Genomic DNA, 18074 nt, shown 5'->3' on the forward strand with positions numbered 1-18074 from the left:
ATCACGCGGTGATATCACACAGCTGTGCAAACCTAATAACCTAGTTAAGTACCATTGAACCTATGAAGAGAGACACACACGAGTACACACACACACACTCACACACACACTCACACACACACTCACACACACACTCACACACACACTCACACACACACTCACACACACACACACTCACACTTAGCACAAGAACTCTGGACAAAGGAATGTACCATGCATTATGTGGAGGGCATAAAATCCATTTTTTGGGTTTATATTAAAAGCCCAAAAGGACTAAAGATTGAGTGTGTGTACATCGACACATAAGGTCGATGTACGTAAACAGCGAAACAGCGAAACACTAAAACAGTGAAATCCAAAATGCCAAATGAGTTCCATCATCAGAATGCACCACACAGGTAAGTAAAAAATAACACCAAATAATTAAAATAACACTAAATAATTAATCTAACACACACCCCTACCTAAATATACCAACTCCGAGACTGCACTCCAGTGGGGAAAAGGATATATTTCCTTATCCCCACCATCACACTGCTGACCAGGAAACACGTTCAGCATTTCAAATGTTGCTGTTTATTTACATCGACCTTTATGTGTCGATGTAGTTACACTATATCTTTAGTCCTTTCGGGCTTTTAATATAGACCCCATTTTTCTAGTAGTTTCAGCCTTCAACATTGTGCTACATAATCACATTTTTGTGAGTGAGTAACAGACCAAAAATATCAGGCAAACATTTTACAACTTTCTCCTGGCCCCTACCCCCAACCTCTCATTACAATAATTCTAGACAAAGCCAAAAATGATTACAGAACAAATGCAGAACATCAGTGATAGTTTAAAACATTGCTATGATAAACTTAGAAAGATACTAGAATAGCAGGGTTTGTATTAGCTTGCAATAAATCAGTACATTCTGCAGAACTCTCACAGACCTACTCCAATGTCTTTCGGCTTTTCCTAGTTAGGAGTCGCCACAGCGGAACTCCGGTACACTAATGATTGGCAGTGGATTTTTACAGTGCTGAGTTGCTAGCCTGACACCCAACCTTCAAAGAAGGCACACCCATTCATGCATACACCTACCTGCATGTCTTGATGTCACTCGACCGCGGGGAGGACATGCAGAATCCACACACAAGGCGCTCCAGCCGAGAACTGAACGGGAGAACTGCTTGTTGTGAGGCAACAGCGCTAACCACTGCAGCCCTCACAGACCTACTCCAATGTCATAGCAAATTAATTCTAGACGAAATAAATAGAAATTAAAAATAAGAAAGGCATAACATAACATTAGGGATTGATAACAACTATGTGCTTATGAACTAATAAAGATGCTAGAACAGATTGTGCAAAAGCATGCATTGCATGAATCCACATTTCTGACAAGGAAGAGAACAAAATTACCAGGCAAACATCTAAACATTGCGCAATACTGTAGCATTCTAGCAGCACTACCCCTCTCTTATCAGTTTAACAATTCTAGACAAAGTCAAAAATAATCATAGAATAAAGGCATAGCATAAGGAATAGTTTTAAACTTTGCTGTAATAAATCTGTATGAAGTAAAAACATCACAAGGCAAAGGCATTACATTAGGGATTTAAAATACTGGGCTTGAGAACTAATAACAATGCTAGAATAACAGATTTTATGGTAGCATGTATTGGGTGACCCCAAATTTTTGATGACAAGCAGACCAAAAATACCAAACATCTGGACATTATGCAACATTCTCACAGCCCCTAACCCCCACCCCAACCTCTGAGCAGAAGTCTGGACAGAGCAAAAAATTATTGTAGAATAAAGGCATAGCATCAGGGATAATTGTATACATTGCTGTTACAAGATTTAAAAAAATCTAAAATAACATGGTTTGCATTAGTACACATTAAAACAACATCTGTACATTCAGCAACATTCTCACAGCCACTATCTGCCACTACCAACCTTGCAGCACAATTGTAGACAAAACAAAAATAAAATTAATGAACATTCTTGTGCAATACTGACTAAAAACACTGCATCAAAACTGACTAATAACCAAGATAAGACCATGTAGTGTCGAATGACCCAGCAATGACCAGAAAAACACAATATAATTCCAAGGAAGAGTTTATTAATATAACATAAAATAAAATAAAAAAATATATGCTGGAGCACTTTCATCCCTATCAAAGATGGGACTTCTTCAGAATCATAGAAAGTAACAAAACATTGTTTAAATAGTACAATTAACTTGTAGCTTCCGTCCGTCTGTAATCAATGAAAGACACTAATTGTGCAATCAGCAACCCATCCAAAGCATGAAAAACCTGCATTACTGGCAAGCTCTAAAACAATTTTTATAGCATGTAAGAAAATAAGATATTTTCTTAGAGGTTGCTCTTTTAGAAAATATTATTCCTATTGATGTTTGCAACAGTCCAACACTAAGTAGGCTTATCTTGGTTATTAGTGTGTTTTGCTGCATGGACACATCTTCTTTGGTTACTACATCAAAACTGGACATTAATTATTACAGACAAATCTCCCTTCTTCAGTCTCTTAGCAGAATAATTTTGGACAAGGGAAAGAAATAATGTTACAAACACAGCCCCTCACCTCGACCCAGTCCTCTTAACACAAGAGCTCTGCTCAAAAATAATACAATCAGCTCCCTAGGTTTCTTCACCCTCCCCTCCCCTCCCCAAAAAAATAAAATTAAAAATAAACCCAGCAATTTACCTTTTCTGGGGTTGATAGAAGACAGCTACTAATTCGCTGCATGCTCTTCACGATTGTAGACTGATCTGCTACTTGCTTCCCCACCACACAGACCAGACCAGTTTAGCCCTTTTAAACTGCCCTTGAAAAGGCAGTTTTTCAGATATTTTAGAAAATGCCCTTACAAGGGCAGCTGAAAATACAGCTCCTTCCCTTGCCTCGAAATCACTCCTGGAAAGCTTGTAGCTTCCGTCCGTCTGTCCTCACACAGGTAATCCACAGAACCAATTCACTGATTACAGCACAGCAACCTCCTCTCTCAAAAAACAAGAGGAGAAGTAATAATTACTACACAAATGCCTTTTTAAAGGCAATTGACACAGGAAGTGTTTTGCAAGGGCCAATCAAGTCTTTGCTTCATCACTTCTTTGTTAAAAAAATAAAAAAAACAAAAACACACAACTTATTTTCCTGGGTGCTGCAGCCAGTCAGGTCCCTTGCTTCGCTGAGCTGGATCTGACTGAGTGCAGCTTACAGGCAAGTAAAAAAAAAAAACCCTGGAAAAAAGTCATTTTGGTGTTGCCTGAATCACGCGGTGATATCACACAGCTGTGCAAACCTAATAACCTAGTTAAGTACCATTGAACCTATGAAGAGAGACACACACGAGTACACACACACACACACACACACTATGCATCTCCAGTTACAGGAAAGCTATTGTATGCAACCAAAATATAATTAGCGGTTTCACTGCTCAGCTGCAGGAAGTACGCTGTTTCACATCTATATGGACAGCTATGCAATGCAGTCAATCCCCTCCCTGATACTGCTTTGAATGAAACTGTCTATTAAGTTAGTAAAACAAAAAGAGTTGAAACACTGGGTTAAAAATCATTGCTAACATACAAAACAAAAAGTGCTGAAACACATTTTGGGTTAAAATCATTGCTAACGTACATTGTCACTGCAAGCAGGCACACATTAAGAAGTCCAACATACTATTACAGAATGATTACTTAGATAAAAATGTAACACAAATATGGACTCAAAAGTGCAGTTTTACATAAAATTAGAATTCAAATACTAAAGCAAATATGCAAGTAAATATAGGAACTCATTACATAAAAATGTTATGGGTGCAATCTGATTACTCGATTCACCACTCAGTTACAAATGTTATATTGGTTTGACTGTGTATCAAGTCTCTTTAGTGTCCCTTGTATACAGATAGTTAGCAAGCACCCCATGTAACCCCATCTCACCCCATCTAAATAATGTGTACACTGCTGCAGTTAGTAGCTTAATATTATAAACAGGTACTTCTAGTTCTGATATGGCAGAAAGTAGTGCATAGTTTGAATCAGAAATAAAGACGGTAAACTAAAAGCAGTGTACTGCTGATGAAGGAGGTTGTGGGGGTAAAATATTTTCTAATACCCCAAGAAAATTTAAATAATGGAAATAGACAACATATAAAAAAGTCATGTGTGAACAACATGACAGTCTGATGATACAAGCTATATGTCTTGGGATAGAGGCTTACAAGAAAGAATTAAGTCACTGATAGGGTGATGAATGCATGATTTCATGATCTTTTGCTACTCACGAAACTTAGGGTTCATCTGACTAGTGACTAAAAACAGAGGCATTTTTCAGGAATGTATGAGACCTGAATATGGATATTTGTAACCTTCAGCATTTAGTAAAGCATAGACATATGTCTGCATTTGTAGAAAAAAGTTTATTTACACCAGTAAACCATCCAGCTGAACATGTTATCAGCAAACATTTTTAAAATTACATGAGACTGTGTGACCTTGTAGGTGTACATATTGTTTTAGGGGTTGGTGGGTGTTAAGAACCCTACTTGCCTATCAAGTTTACACAGAAGCAAAGGTGTAACTAGTTATTGTTGTAACCAGTGCCATTTCCAGATCTGGCACACATTGCTGCTACAGCTTGTGCCAAGCAAGGAGGTCTAAACTGGCTGATAATGCAATACTGGCAACCTGCATTGATTTCTAAATGCTGGTAATGTACCGAAAACTGATCAGCATCGTCCGATCATGTCCCTCACACTTTGACCTGGAGATCCTAAGTGTTCCACTGTGACATCTCTACCTAACTAAGCTAATAGGGACTGACTTACTAGTAATTTTAGGTTATGCAACTGTAGAGCATGTATGCTAGTAGAAAACAATCGATGTGTAATTAACTGCTCACTCACACCACAGCAGTTAAAATAAGGAGCTTGTGAAATAAACACAAAAATAAAACCAATAGAAAGCATCACATTCATTAATCATAAAATACTGCGTTAGTACACAAAATACATAATTAATACCCATTTCTTCCTGAATGTGTACACAAAATGTATCTGAAATTATGGATTTAGTAGTATGACAATCTCTTAAAAATAAAACATTACACTTACCTGTAATATACCCAGCGGCCATCAATTATACATTTGCTTTGGTAGCAGTCTTCTTTTACAAAGATTGTCTGTGAAATAATCCCCTTAAAAATGTAACCAGTACCCATGTACAAAAACATGGCAATTATCCCTAGCACATGGCTTACAATGACCATTGGGTCTTGCAGAAAATCCACTCTGCCCTGTTTTAAACATGAGTAGTACAATAAAAAAATGCACTAAACTTTCTTTCAACTTTTCACTCTGATTCTGGGGTCTCAAATGAGCCAAAAATCCTGTAGTCAGTAGGGTAGCTAGGGTAAGGTGACAGGGCCACCAGCCCCTGGCACAATGTGTTGAGGTGCGTGATCTGCTGATCCTAATATTTCCTTAATGCAGTACTGGCTTTTAAAAGCCAGTATTGTGTTTGCAGTTAAGCCTGAGTGCTGTAGCACTCTATGGGGTGCCTAAACTGTATCAACTGCTTGCTACAGTGTAGCAATCAATTTACTACAATTTAAAAGTAAAAAAAATGTATTTTTTTCCTAAAATCAGAGCACTGTAGTGTTCCATGCAGGCATGGTATAAAGCATAGCAACTCTTTATTATATTTGTAGAAAGTATTTTGCTACAGTTTAAAAATAAGAAGAAATTGGATTTTTTAACTAAAACATGAGCACAGTAGTCCATGGCAGAGCTAACCACTCAACTGTGTAAACCTTGGGTCTAGATGATTGTCATTGTTGAAGTGACATCTCAACCTCATGTGCAAAAATAGAAAAAGGGATTGTGGATGAATGGATGAGCACTGTATTGCTCTGTGCACATAGGGTATAAACTATACAAACAGTTTGCTACAGTTTAAAAGAAGAAATTATTTTTCTTTTACTTAAACATGCTGAAGGAGGGTTGGAGGCAAGCCACTGAAATGGAACTTAAATGGCTGGGGTAGGTGGGAGGGAAGAGTTTGCCATGCATTATGCCACCGGGTTGGTATGCCAGTAGAAGTAATTTCCATTTTTGCTTTGCTTTTCAGTGCTGGAACTGTGGGGGCATAGCTCTAACTGTAATAAGCCGGTCTCTCATTAGTAGCTTTACAGCCCTGATGGATCTGTTGCACATGTGCAAAACAAACAGCACCAGAAACACCAGATCCAGGGATATGCACTTCTGAAATAAACAGAAAATGCTGGAAAGACAGATATGTGTCCTAAAGTATCACTGCACTATGGAAGTGGCTCCCCATCCATGTAAAACAGAGTTCATCCCTGACCCTATTCAAACAAAACCTTGACATTTGTATGGGAAATCATTAATTTACCCCCTGTCTGGCCCCCATATCACTTATAGGCAGAGGCTGTCAATAAGAAAAGCATTATCTACAAATTCTTAGCTACCTGGCCACTTACATGTCCCTCCCATTTGATACTTGGGACCCAGCTGGTTTGGGGTATGTGGGTAGGCTTGTAAGGGCCCTGGCACTCAGCCTAGTAACAAACTATGAACCTATGACTGTTAGTTTTTACCTTGTGCGCTTTACATAACTTGATGTACAGTTGTGGCTCAGCAATGATGCAGTATTCTTGCATTTGGACATGAAGCAGTATTCTTGCATTTGGATATGCAGAAGGTAGTATTACAAATGTATAACATATATGTTTTTGCTGTACATCTGAGCCATACAACACAACTTCATTATGGGTGTTTGACTGACATAGTAGGGATAGTGATATCAGATTGGTGATATAATGTTGGAAATTTTTATTTATTGGGTGCCTTCTGTAGGATAGGCCACTTTTATCTGCAGCATTTACTTGTAACATTTTCAATGCTGTGCTAATCTGCAGGACATTCCAATAATGCACATCAGTCCTTTTTCTCTTATTAGGCCAAGACCTTGGGACATAGTCACACTGTGGGGGCTAGTGGCTTGTCTGGTTTGCTTGTATGGTCTGCTACATTTCTCTTCCAGCAGGACATGCTGTGGTCCCACTAACCACAAAGCCTCATTTATAAGAGACCCCCCCTTCTAATCTGAGGGATTTATTCTCTCTCTCTTTTAGCACTAGCAGATGAACACCCCACAAACACCTTACTTTTCCTGTTCATACTCAAATTTACTGAAGTGTTTAAACCTAACAAAACATGCAGTCTGTGTTAATAAATTCAATTAACAATTAATATAAAAATGCAAAATAAAACCATAAATACATTTAAAAAAGTAATTTATGCCAGAACAAAAAGCTGTTTGAAGTGGTTGACAATGAAGTCACATGATGGAGATTTTTATGTAGGATAATGTGAAGCATTCCTTGGGACACTGAGGTAGTGTGTTCCATAAGTGTGGTACGTAAAACATAATGTATTAATTACCAAGGGTCTTAAGCTATACCACCAAAATCATTAAAAGTGTCAGGACAGAAAAAGACAGTGCACTGTGTGGGAAATGCAGAACCAATCTGCAAGGAAAATAGGAACCAGAGTTATGCAGGGACAAAACCACCAGCACTATAACTTTAAATACAATATGGAATTGAATAGGGAGCAGGTGAAACTTCTGTAGTTTGACAGTAATATGACAGTGATGCTACTCCCAGTAAGTAACCACACTGTCAGCTGTTGTGTAACATGCAAACAGTTTGTTTATTGAATTTGACTGTAACCCCTTGCAACAGGTAATGGGTTCATAGATTAGTACTAGGCTAACTGTCCTTGCGAGCCATTTTAAGTTGTTGTTGTGTCTTGCCAATTATCTCCTGTGAGATTCAAACCCTGTACCTTGTGTTTGTAAGGCAAACACCTTAACCATTAGGCCACTCTCCCAATGAGGGTAATACTAATTATACTGTAAGCCCTTGCTATAGGTAATACTAGTTATACTGTAACCCTTTGCTGTAGATAATAGTTCTACTGTAACCCCTTGCTATAGGTAATACTAGTTACACTGTAACCTATTGTTATAGGTAATGCTAGTTAATAGGAACATCTGAAGCACATTACAGAGATGCATTTAACAGCAATGGAAGTTTAGTGCAGAGGCTTAAGGCTCATCTGCTGAAAAGCTTCATCCTGTAATTATGGGTTTCATTGTCTCTAAGCAAGTAGATTAACTAGACAGTGCTGCCAGGTCTCAGCCCAGTTACAAAAATGTTTGGGCACTAGTTGATGTGTGTTATGCCATAAAATGATCTTAAATAAATGCATATAGATTATGTCACAAAATGATCTCAAATAAATGTATACAGATTATGTCACAAAATTATCTTAAATAAATGTATACAGATTATGTCACAAAATTATCTTAAATAAATGCATACAGATTGTCACAAAATGATCTTAAATAAATGTATGCAGATTATGTCACAAAATGATTTTAAATAAATGTATACAGATTATGTCACAAAATGATCTTAAATAAATGTATACAGATTATGTCACAAAATGATCTTAAATAAATGTATACAGATTATGTCACAAAATGTGCTTAAATAAATGCATACCTATTATGTGGGTCTCATAAATAAATGCATACATATTATGTGGGTCTCAAATAAATGCATACAGATTATGTGGGTCTCATAAATAAATGCATACAGATTATGTGGGTCTCATAAATAAACACATACTGATTATGTGGGTCTCATAAATAAATGCATACATATTATGTGGGTCTCATAAATAAATGCATACATATTATGTGGGTCTCAAATAAATGCATACAGATTATGTGGGTCTCATAAATAAATGCATACAGATTATGTGGGTCTCAAATAAATGCATACAGATTATGTGGGTCTCATAAATAAATGCATACATATTATGTGGGTCTCATAAATAAATGCATACAGATTATGTGGGTCTCATAAATAAATGCATACAGATTATGTGGGTCTCATAAATAAATGCATACAGATTATGTGGGTCTCATAAATAAATGCATACAGATTATGTGGGTCTCACTGTATCATTTTTCTACCTTGGTTTTCCCATTGTTTTCTTTACTTGAGAGATGCATGTATACTTTGCCAGTTATCATTTGCATGTGGTCTAAAGCTGGCTGATGATTTTATTGGCAATATTTAATTCTGCATGCCAATTTTATGATCACATGTACCATACTTCATTATGCAGAAGTTTCAGTCTGTGCTACAGTTTTCTATTTCACTTTGAGATCCTTTTTTCTAAGGAAGATATCAGCTATGTCAGCACAACAAACATCAGCAATAGTAAAGAAATTAAAAGAGCATTTCCTTAACAATCATATTCTATGAGATAAATACAAGAATCCTGAATATAGTGCTTTTTTGATAAGATTCTTCCCTTACATGAAAATCTGGTTTGTGCTGAAAGCAGCATTACTGAAAGTTATTAATCACCAGTTATTAACTGACCCAGTTCGGCTTTGTTAAGGGCAAATCATGCCTACTAAACCTGGTGGACTTCTTCGAGACAGTCACCAAGGCAACAGACGAAGGAAAGGTGGTTCACACAGCCTACCTTGACCTCGCCAAGGCTTTCAACACCATTCCCCACAGGGGTATTACAGAAAAACTCACCGGCCTGAACATAAACCCCTACGTCACGAGATGGGTTGCCAACTGGCTTACAGACAGAACTCACATGGTAAGAATAGCGGGCTCCAGGTCCAACTCTAAACCAGTCACAAGTGGTGTCCCACAAGGCTCGGTCCTGGAAACCCTACTGTTCGGCATATACTTCTCAGAAGTATAGGCAAACACAGGAGGACTATGGCTAACTAAGTTCGCCGATGACTGCAAACTGGGAGCCATAATTGACTCTCCGGCTGACACGGACATCCTCCAAAAGAGCCTTACTGAGATGGATACCTGGTGTCAAAGTCATGGCCTCAAGCTAAATGCCAAAAAATGCATAGTCATCCCGTTTGGGAAAAACAAAACACCCACGAATTATCACATAGGTGGCAGCCCCCTTAATACAGAAGAGGTAATAAGAGATCTGGGGGCCCAGGTAGATAGTAATCTCTCCTTTGACAATCATATTGCCAAAGTAGTTAGGAAACCCTTCTATGCAGCCCATCTAATTACTAAAGGGTTCACATCTAGAAATAAAGAGGTTATAGTGCCCCTCTACTCGTCACTCATTAGACCCATCATAAAGTACAATGCCCCATTTGGGATGTACCTCACAAGACACTACCAACAGCTGGAAAGACCACAAAAGTACCTCACCCACTCAAACATATGTCCTATGCAGCCTGAATGAAAAAACTCCGGCTGTACTCAGTGGCATATCACTTACTCAGAGGTGATCTCTGCCTGACTTACAAAGCCATGTCCAACTCAGAATTGATGGACATGCACCACCTAAAGAAATCCAAGTCACTGCGAGCCATGCGCTCTAGTGAGCTAAACCTCGTCACAACAATAAATAGAACATGCTGGAGGGATAGATTCCTGTCACAGAGACTCCCCATGCTTTGGAACAAAATTCCAAATTACATCAGGCAGAGCCCCTCACTAACACTCTTCAAGAGAAACCTTGACGAGTGAATGGGTAACAGAAAATACACCCCTGGGATCACGTCATTGACGCTGCTTGACAGAGGATCAGTTAATTTATCAATGGGGTGGCAAAAGGCGACACACTCTGGCTAGGCTTATAAATGCCCTTGGGCAGATAGCCTAGTACCTACCTATGAACCTGTGACCTTAGAATAGCTAACTGCTGTTCAGGAAAGAAGAATGCATCAGATCTCTGTCACATCCCCACCCACACACAGCCACACACACACACACACATACCCACACACACATGCGCACACACACACTTTGAAGTCAGGATTCTAGCTCTAGTTTAATGAGAAAAAAATGTTGCACACGCATTGCCTTACAAAACAGAAGGTCTCTCCGGTTCTGAAAAAGAAAGTACAACAAATAACCTGCAATTTGGCTACAACTTTTAAGCACATTCATGTTTTTTTTTTATTTTTTATTTTTAAGTCTTTGACAGCAGTACAAAACTGATTCAGAATATTTTCAGGAGTTAATGTGTGCTCTTTCAGAACAAGAAATACATCCCGCAACTGCTAATTCAAAAAGTGAAGGGCAGGAATGAATGGTACCTTAAAAGTGGGCGTTGCTGGGTGAAACCATCCAAAGAAATTGTGCCTTAGGCTACAATTGTAAAAGAATGATGGGTAACTTTGCAGAATGCTTGTTGCTGTTTGCAGCACTGCGACACTACGTTTTGGCAATAGATGTGTAGCTCCACTGTAAGCAGTATACCAGGCAGTCAGGAAACACATTAAAATAAAAAACTTCTCCTTATCTAAATCATCATTTTAAGTGGTGGGATTGACAAGTAAGGGAACGAATACATCAGAAAGCAGAAAATATTAATTTTATTCTGTAGTTGTCCTTTAAACAGCAAGGTAACTGTTCAAGACACAAAGTCAACAAGTTGAACTAAACAAACTGTAAAAAAAAAGCTATAACACTCAATAAGCAAAAAATGTACTGAAATCACCAAACAATTATACGTGCAGTAATTTAAATTACTTTCCTGGATGTTTTGTGAAGTTTAAGTTTAAAAAAAAATGCCAGAAAAACTTCTTTCAGCACCTATGCTTTAGCTCACTCTCTCTCTCACACTCCTGGAAGTCTTAAGAAAGATGCAAGGAAATGGCTACCACTGTTAAGCAGAGTGTAAAAATGTAAGAACAAATAAGAAGTAGTTAGAACATCAGTCAGTAATGCCTACTCATCAGGAATATCAGTAAATTATTCCTTGCCACTGAATACCTTCTACTGCTCTCAGCAAGTTTACACCCAGATTAGAAAACAACCAAAAACAGAAATTTAATACAAAATTAAGTTGTAAAAGTAGAACAAAAGAGGAGAAAATTACAGAGAAATAATTTTTATTAGCTAGATTGAGATAATATCCAGTGAATTAACAAAGAAGATCAGTAAGAGTAACAAAATGGAGGATCTAGTAGCTACATAAACAACCAGGTGACTAAGAAAGGGCCATTATTAGCTATGTTTAAATGAGCTGCAGTTTAATATAAAAAAGTGGCAAAAGTGTAAAATATCATGGAAAAACACATATCTTAACTAGAATGGGGGGGGGGGGGTGCAGTCAAATACTTAAACAGCCAGGTAACTGTTCAAGACACAAAGCCAGCAAAATTATGTAAATAAGTTATAAAGAAAAACTTGTACATTTTAATTAAATACTAAAATACTGAAAAAAACAAATGATTATAAGTGCAGTAATTTAAAGTACTTTCCTGGAAATTTTGTGTGGTTTTGCCTTTAAAAATGCCAGAAAAAAACTTTGCTGTGCACATGTGCTTCAGCTATCTCTCCTGGAAGTCCTGGGAAATGATTCTTCTAATTGCAGTTGAGGGAGATGTTCTCTGGCATTTCCTGTATGAACTTCAGCTCACAAGCTCGCCACTAACATTTCTACATATTTTCACATTTTCAGAATGTTAATGATACAGAGGTGCTCTAGATTTCTCTCCCTGGATGTCTAAAATTGTAGTTCACTGCATTTAGTCTTTCAATCACCCTTCACCTGGCCCCCCCCACATAACCAAAAATGTTTTTCCACCAGTATGTGATTACTAATAATAGCTGATCAGGCTTAAATTCTCCAAGTCAGGCATTTTTAAAATAAACCTCTAGCATTTCATGGGCTTTCTGTATTGGGGTGTTTGCTATGGTCATAAACACATTTAGTAGGGTAATAAATGAATTTTTATCATTTGCATAAATTACATTCCTTAGCATGGATTTCAGAGTTTTATTGCACCTCTCCAATAATCCAACAGTCTGAAAATAGTGGACTGATGTTTTCAACTGTTTTAACTCTTGACATTATAGGAATGTCTTGGTCACTAAGTGTCTCTTTAGGGATACCCACTCTGAAAATAATACAAGTTCTCCGGCAATTGCTTCAGCATTAGCTTTGTTCATAGGTTCATATATGTTCACTAGGCTAACAACCACAAGGGAATTTTTAAGCTTAGCCATGCATCCTAAATCTCAGACAAGTTCTGATACCCTTGATAAGTGTAAGCATGAGTGAGTGAGTTGAATAATTTACAGGTTAGCTGTTTCCATTAGAGACATAGGTGCCAAAACAGGGAAAAATTTCTGGTTTCCCATCCAATTGTCCAAGTTGCACTTGAACTTGGTTAGGGAGGAACTCTGCTTCACATGGATGGGAAGCCTGTTCCATAGATGGGATAATCTCTGGGATACATACCTATCTCTTCTGCAGGTCTTATTTATATCACAGGCAAGGTTTAAGTCTTTAGAATGGGCAATTCTAGTACTGTTTGTTTTGTGGATATGCAGGAGGTCCTGCCAGGCATAGATCTCCCCACAAAATCATGTAGGAGACAAAATACAGGGATAAGGCTTTGAGGCAGTCTTTTAGTATTCTTTTAGTGAGGAACCTCTGCAGACATTCCAATTGTTGGATATGCCTGGTTAGGTACATACCAAAGGGGGCATTGTACTCAATGACAGGTCTGATGAAGGACGAATACAGTGGAACAATCACTTCCTTGGACTTAGATGCCATACCTTTGTTTATAAGTTGCACATCATAGAAGGATTTCCTCACCACTGTAGACACGTGATGATCAAAGGCTAGATTACTACCTATGTGGGTCCCTAATTCCCTGACTACTGGGTCATCTCTAAGGGGTGTGTTGTCAATATGATAGTTACCAGGGATGGATGACATCCCAAAGGATACTGTTATGCATTTCTTGGCATTTAGTTTTAGTCCATGGCTCTGACACCAGTTGTTTGTCTGTGTCAGCCCCTCCTGAAGAACATTTGTGTGTGTGCTATTCAATGACAGCTCCTAATTTGCAATCATTTGCAAATTTAGTTAGCCAGAGACCACTGACATTGGGCTTGACTTCTGAGAAGTAAATGCCAAAAAGGAGTGGTCCAAGGACTAATCCTTGAGTGACTCCACTTGTTACTGGCCTCTTTGTAGAAATGGACTTCCCAATGCTAACTTCCTGGGTCCTGTCTGTGAGCCAGTTGGCTATCCACCAGGTGACATATGGGGTACTGTGTCAAATTCCTTGGCCAGGTCAAGGTAGGCAGTGTGAATGATTTTGCCCTCATCGATTGCTTTGGTGACCTTCTCAAAGAAGTCCATCAGGCTGAGTAGGCATGATCTGCCCTCGATGAAACCGGTTGGGTCCAGCGTCTGGAGGTTTACTATATCTCTATTGATCATCTCCATGATAATTCTTTCCATGGCTTTGCATATAAGACTAGTGAGGCTTATGGGTCTGTAGTTTCCAGGTTCTGTAGATGGCCCACCTTTGTGCAGAGGGATGACTGCTGCCTTTCTTCATTCATGAAGCACAAATCCTGTTTGGAAGCTACAGTTAAATAGCAATTCTAGAGGCCCTGATAGATCATGTTTCATGCTATTTAGAAGTTTTCCTGCGATACTGTCTGGGCCCATTGATGCAGTGTTCTTGGTCTTAGAGAGAGCATTAAGGACCTGTTCCCTAGTGATAGTAGGGGGAGTTATGTTTGATGACATTTCCTGAGGGAAGGTTGAGGTAGAGAGAGGAGTAAACTTGGACTTGAATTTATCAGCCAGGAGGTTTGCTATATCTTCTGGTTCAGTACAGGTGGCTCCATTTACAATGAGCTCTGCACACAATTGTGTATTGCCTTTGAGGTTGCAGACATAGCTAAAGATTGCTTTGTGGTTGTCCTTGGCCTATGAGGCCAAACTTACCTCAAATTTGGTTTTGGTAGATTTTATTTGTCCACTGAGTTGTTTGTTTAGTTTGATGAGAGTGCTTTTATCCTGCTGGGTGCTGCACCTCCTAATTTTTGGCATAATTTTCTTCCTCCTGTTATACATCCGACTGATTTCATGATTCCCCCAGGATGGCTTGTTTTTTTGAGGTAGTTCTGTACTTCTTCCTGGTGGGTACAACTGCCTCTATGCAGCTATTAACATGCTTGTACAGGATTTCTGTGAACGGTTCTGCATAGGCAGAAGTGTTCTCAGGGTTTATGAGGGCTTGAAATTTTGCCAAGTTCTCACTTAATAGCAGCAGGTTAGCCTTAGAATAGTTGCTGAATATTCCAGGTTTAGCTGGGGGTCCAGGATTTATTTTTACTTCAAAGGAGACCATTTTGTGGTCTGACCTTACTAGGGAAGGCATTACAGTAGGGGGTGTGCAGCAGTCTCCCATATTAGTAAGGACCAGATCCAGTATAGTTGCACCACTGGTTGGTGTATTGACTATCTGGTCCAGGGAGTTTCTGTTTACAAAATCTAGGAATCTCTGTGCATGTACGTTTGGTGTCATATAGGATTCCCAGTTAATAGCGAGGTAATTAAAGTAATCCATGAATATGGTATTGGATTGGATGGTTAGTGTTTCTAATAAGTTTAAATACATGGTATGGGTTTCCTGGGTCACAGAGGGGGACCTATAGCCTGCAAGGAAGTGGTATTGGATTTTACCTATGGTGATTTGAACGCAGAGCATATCAAGTGCATTGTCCTGTTTGACCAGCCTTGAAGTATATTTATTTTTGATGTAAATAGAGACACTTCCACCTTTAGTCTCTGCCTTTGAAGTAGCTGGCCTAAATGTGTGGAAGGCATTATAACCTTGCACTATTGGTGTGCTGTCCGTGGCTTTAAACTATGTCTCAGTGACTGCACAGACATAAGCATTCTCTAGGGTAAAGACAGCTTCTAGGGAGTGGAGTTTTTTATTTAGACTCCTAGCATTGAGTAGTAATACTTTTAGAGTTCTTTGATTTTGATTTGCTATGTCGGAAGTACTTTCAGTTTGGCATTGCCTAAAAAAGGCACTATGGGGGAAAAGAATGTTTTAGCTAATATTCAAAAGCTAGAGGGGAGAGGTACAGACCATCAATGGCAAAGCAGCATAATCTGTTGCCCATCTCCTTCCATGCTGACAATTACTGCATCCCCTTAGAATGACACAGTTACTGCACCCCCTTAGAATGACACCAGAAACTAAGCCAATTATTAAAGTCAATCATCTTTTGTTCGTATTGTGGCATCATCCTCAGAGAAGGTAAAATGGTGTTCAATGCTAGGCTCATGCCAGCCTTCGACACATATTCCGAGAGCTCTATGATGTCTCTCTTTATGTAATCTAGGGAGGTACATCTCAGGTCATTTACTCCTACATGGACCATGACTGAGTCATATTGGTAACTGTGGTCCAATGACCTGAGTGCATGTGTTATGTGCCAGATTCTAGCCCCTGATAAGCAACTGACTGTAACTGCCTCCTTTCTCAGCCTGGTGAGAGGGACATCAGTGTGTCTCACAATGGAGTCCGCAATGACTAGAATGTTGGATTGTGTGATGGCTTGCCTTATGGGCTTAGAAGTAGAGGCTCCATGAGATGTAGTGGTATGTGTTGATGTGGATGTTATTTTGAAAGAGCGCATTTGGGGCTGCTGAGGGTACTTGTTATGTATACTTCATCTAGGAGGTCTTTGTAGTTTAGGAAGGTTTGTGCAATGACACTGGACATTTTGTAGCATATTCCATTATTACTAGTATGCGCTGATACCCATTGCTAGATTTTCTTGTAGCTCCCACAATGTCTATGGCAATATGTTAAAAATGACACCTCTATAAAAGCCACTGGGATCAATGTTCTATTAAATTTAGGATGGATTGCAATTTTCAAGAATTTGGACAAGAACAAGACATTTACCATCTCTTTCATTCATTCAAAATCTGACTAGGACTCCTGCCTTAGTTTAGTCCATTCCCAGGTGATTTCCTAACACATGACCAAAGGTATCTTCATTACTAGTGCCTTAGAAGGTTTTGGCACTAGTGACTGATGTCTTTCCTTAGTCTATACAAGAGATTGTCTTTTCATTCAGAAGCAGGGAAAGAGTAGTAGGTCCACAGATGTATACTAGGTCAAAGACCACTAGGTCCCTTAAAAGTCTAGCTGTGCAACCCAAATGTAGCCCTCAAATTTGATTTATATTGGATTAATAAGGGGGTGATTTACTGACAGCCACTGTCCATCAGGGACATTGGAGTCAAGCCAGGGGTGAGTTTCTGATTACCCATCCAAAGGTCCAAGGTGTGCTTAAATAGGGAGGAACTCTGCCTCAAATGGATGGGGAGCCTATTCCAGAGAATGAGAATGATCTGAGAAACATTTCTGTCTCTCCAACATGTCCTGATTATATTGAAAGCAAAATCTAGTACTTCTGATGCTGTTTGTTTTGTGGATGTGCAAAAGATTCATCAATACCAGGTCCAGGGATGCCTTGTATGGCAGGCAAAAATCACTTCCGAAGCCTGTTATTCCAAGTAAAGAGGTAGGTCTTTGAGGTGATCAGCACAGGACATTGTGTTTGCTCCTTGTATTCATTTGGTAAGGAACCTTTGTGGACATTCCAGCTCCTCCACATGTCTGGTCAGGTACATACCAAAGGGGGAATTATATTTAATGATGGTTCTGATGAGGGCTAGGTAGAGAGGTAGAATGACCTCTCTGGACCTAGATGCCATGCCCTTGCTTATAAGCTGAGCAACACATAAGGATTTTCTTAATACCTTTGACACATGTTAGTATAGGACTAAGTTACTATCTACATAATTTCCCAAATCCTTGACTAGTGAATCAACTTTTAAGGGTGTTTTATTGATGATGTAGCTATCCAGTTTGCAGACTTCCCAAAAGGTACTATAATGCATTTCTTGGTATTGTGTTTTAAGCCATGGCTTTGACACCAAGTGTTTCTCTGCATTAGAGCTTCCTGAAGGGTGTTCTTGTCTTGGGGAAATTCAACAACTGCTTCCAGTTTGCAATCATCTGTACACTTGGTTATCCAGAGGCCTTTGACATTGGCTTTGACATCCGTGAAGTAGATGCCAAAGAGGAGTAGGCATA

Source organism: Protopterus annectens, chromosome 14.part0 (assembly GCF_019279795.1).
Source record: "Protopterus annectens isolate FY-2018-M chromosome 14.part0, PAN1.0, whole genome shotgun sequence".
Classification (NCBI taxonomy): domain Eukaryota; kingdom Metazoa; phylum Chordata; order Ceratodontiformes; family Protopteridae; genus Protopterus; species Protopterus annectens.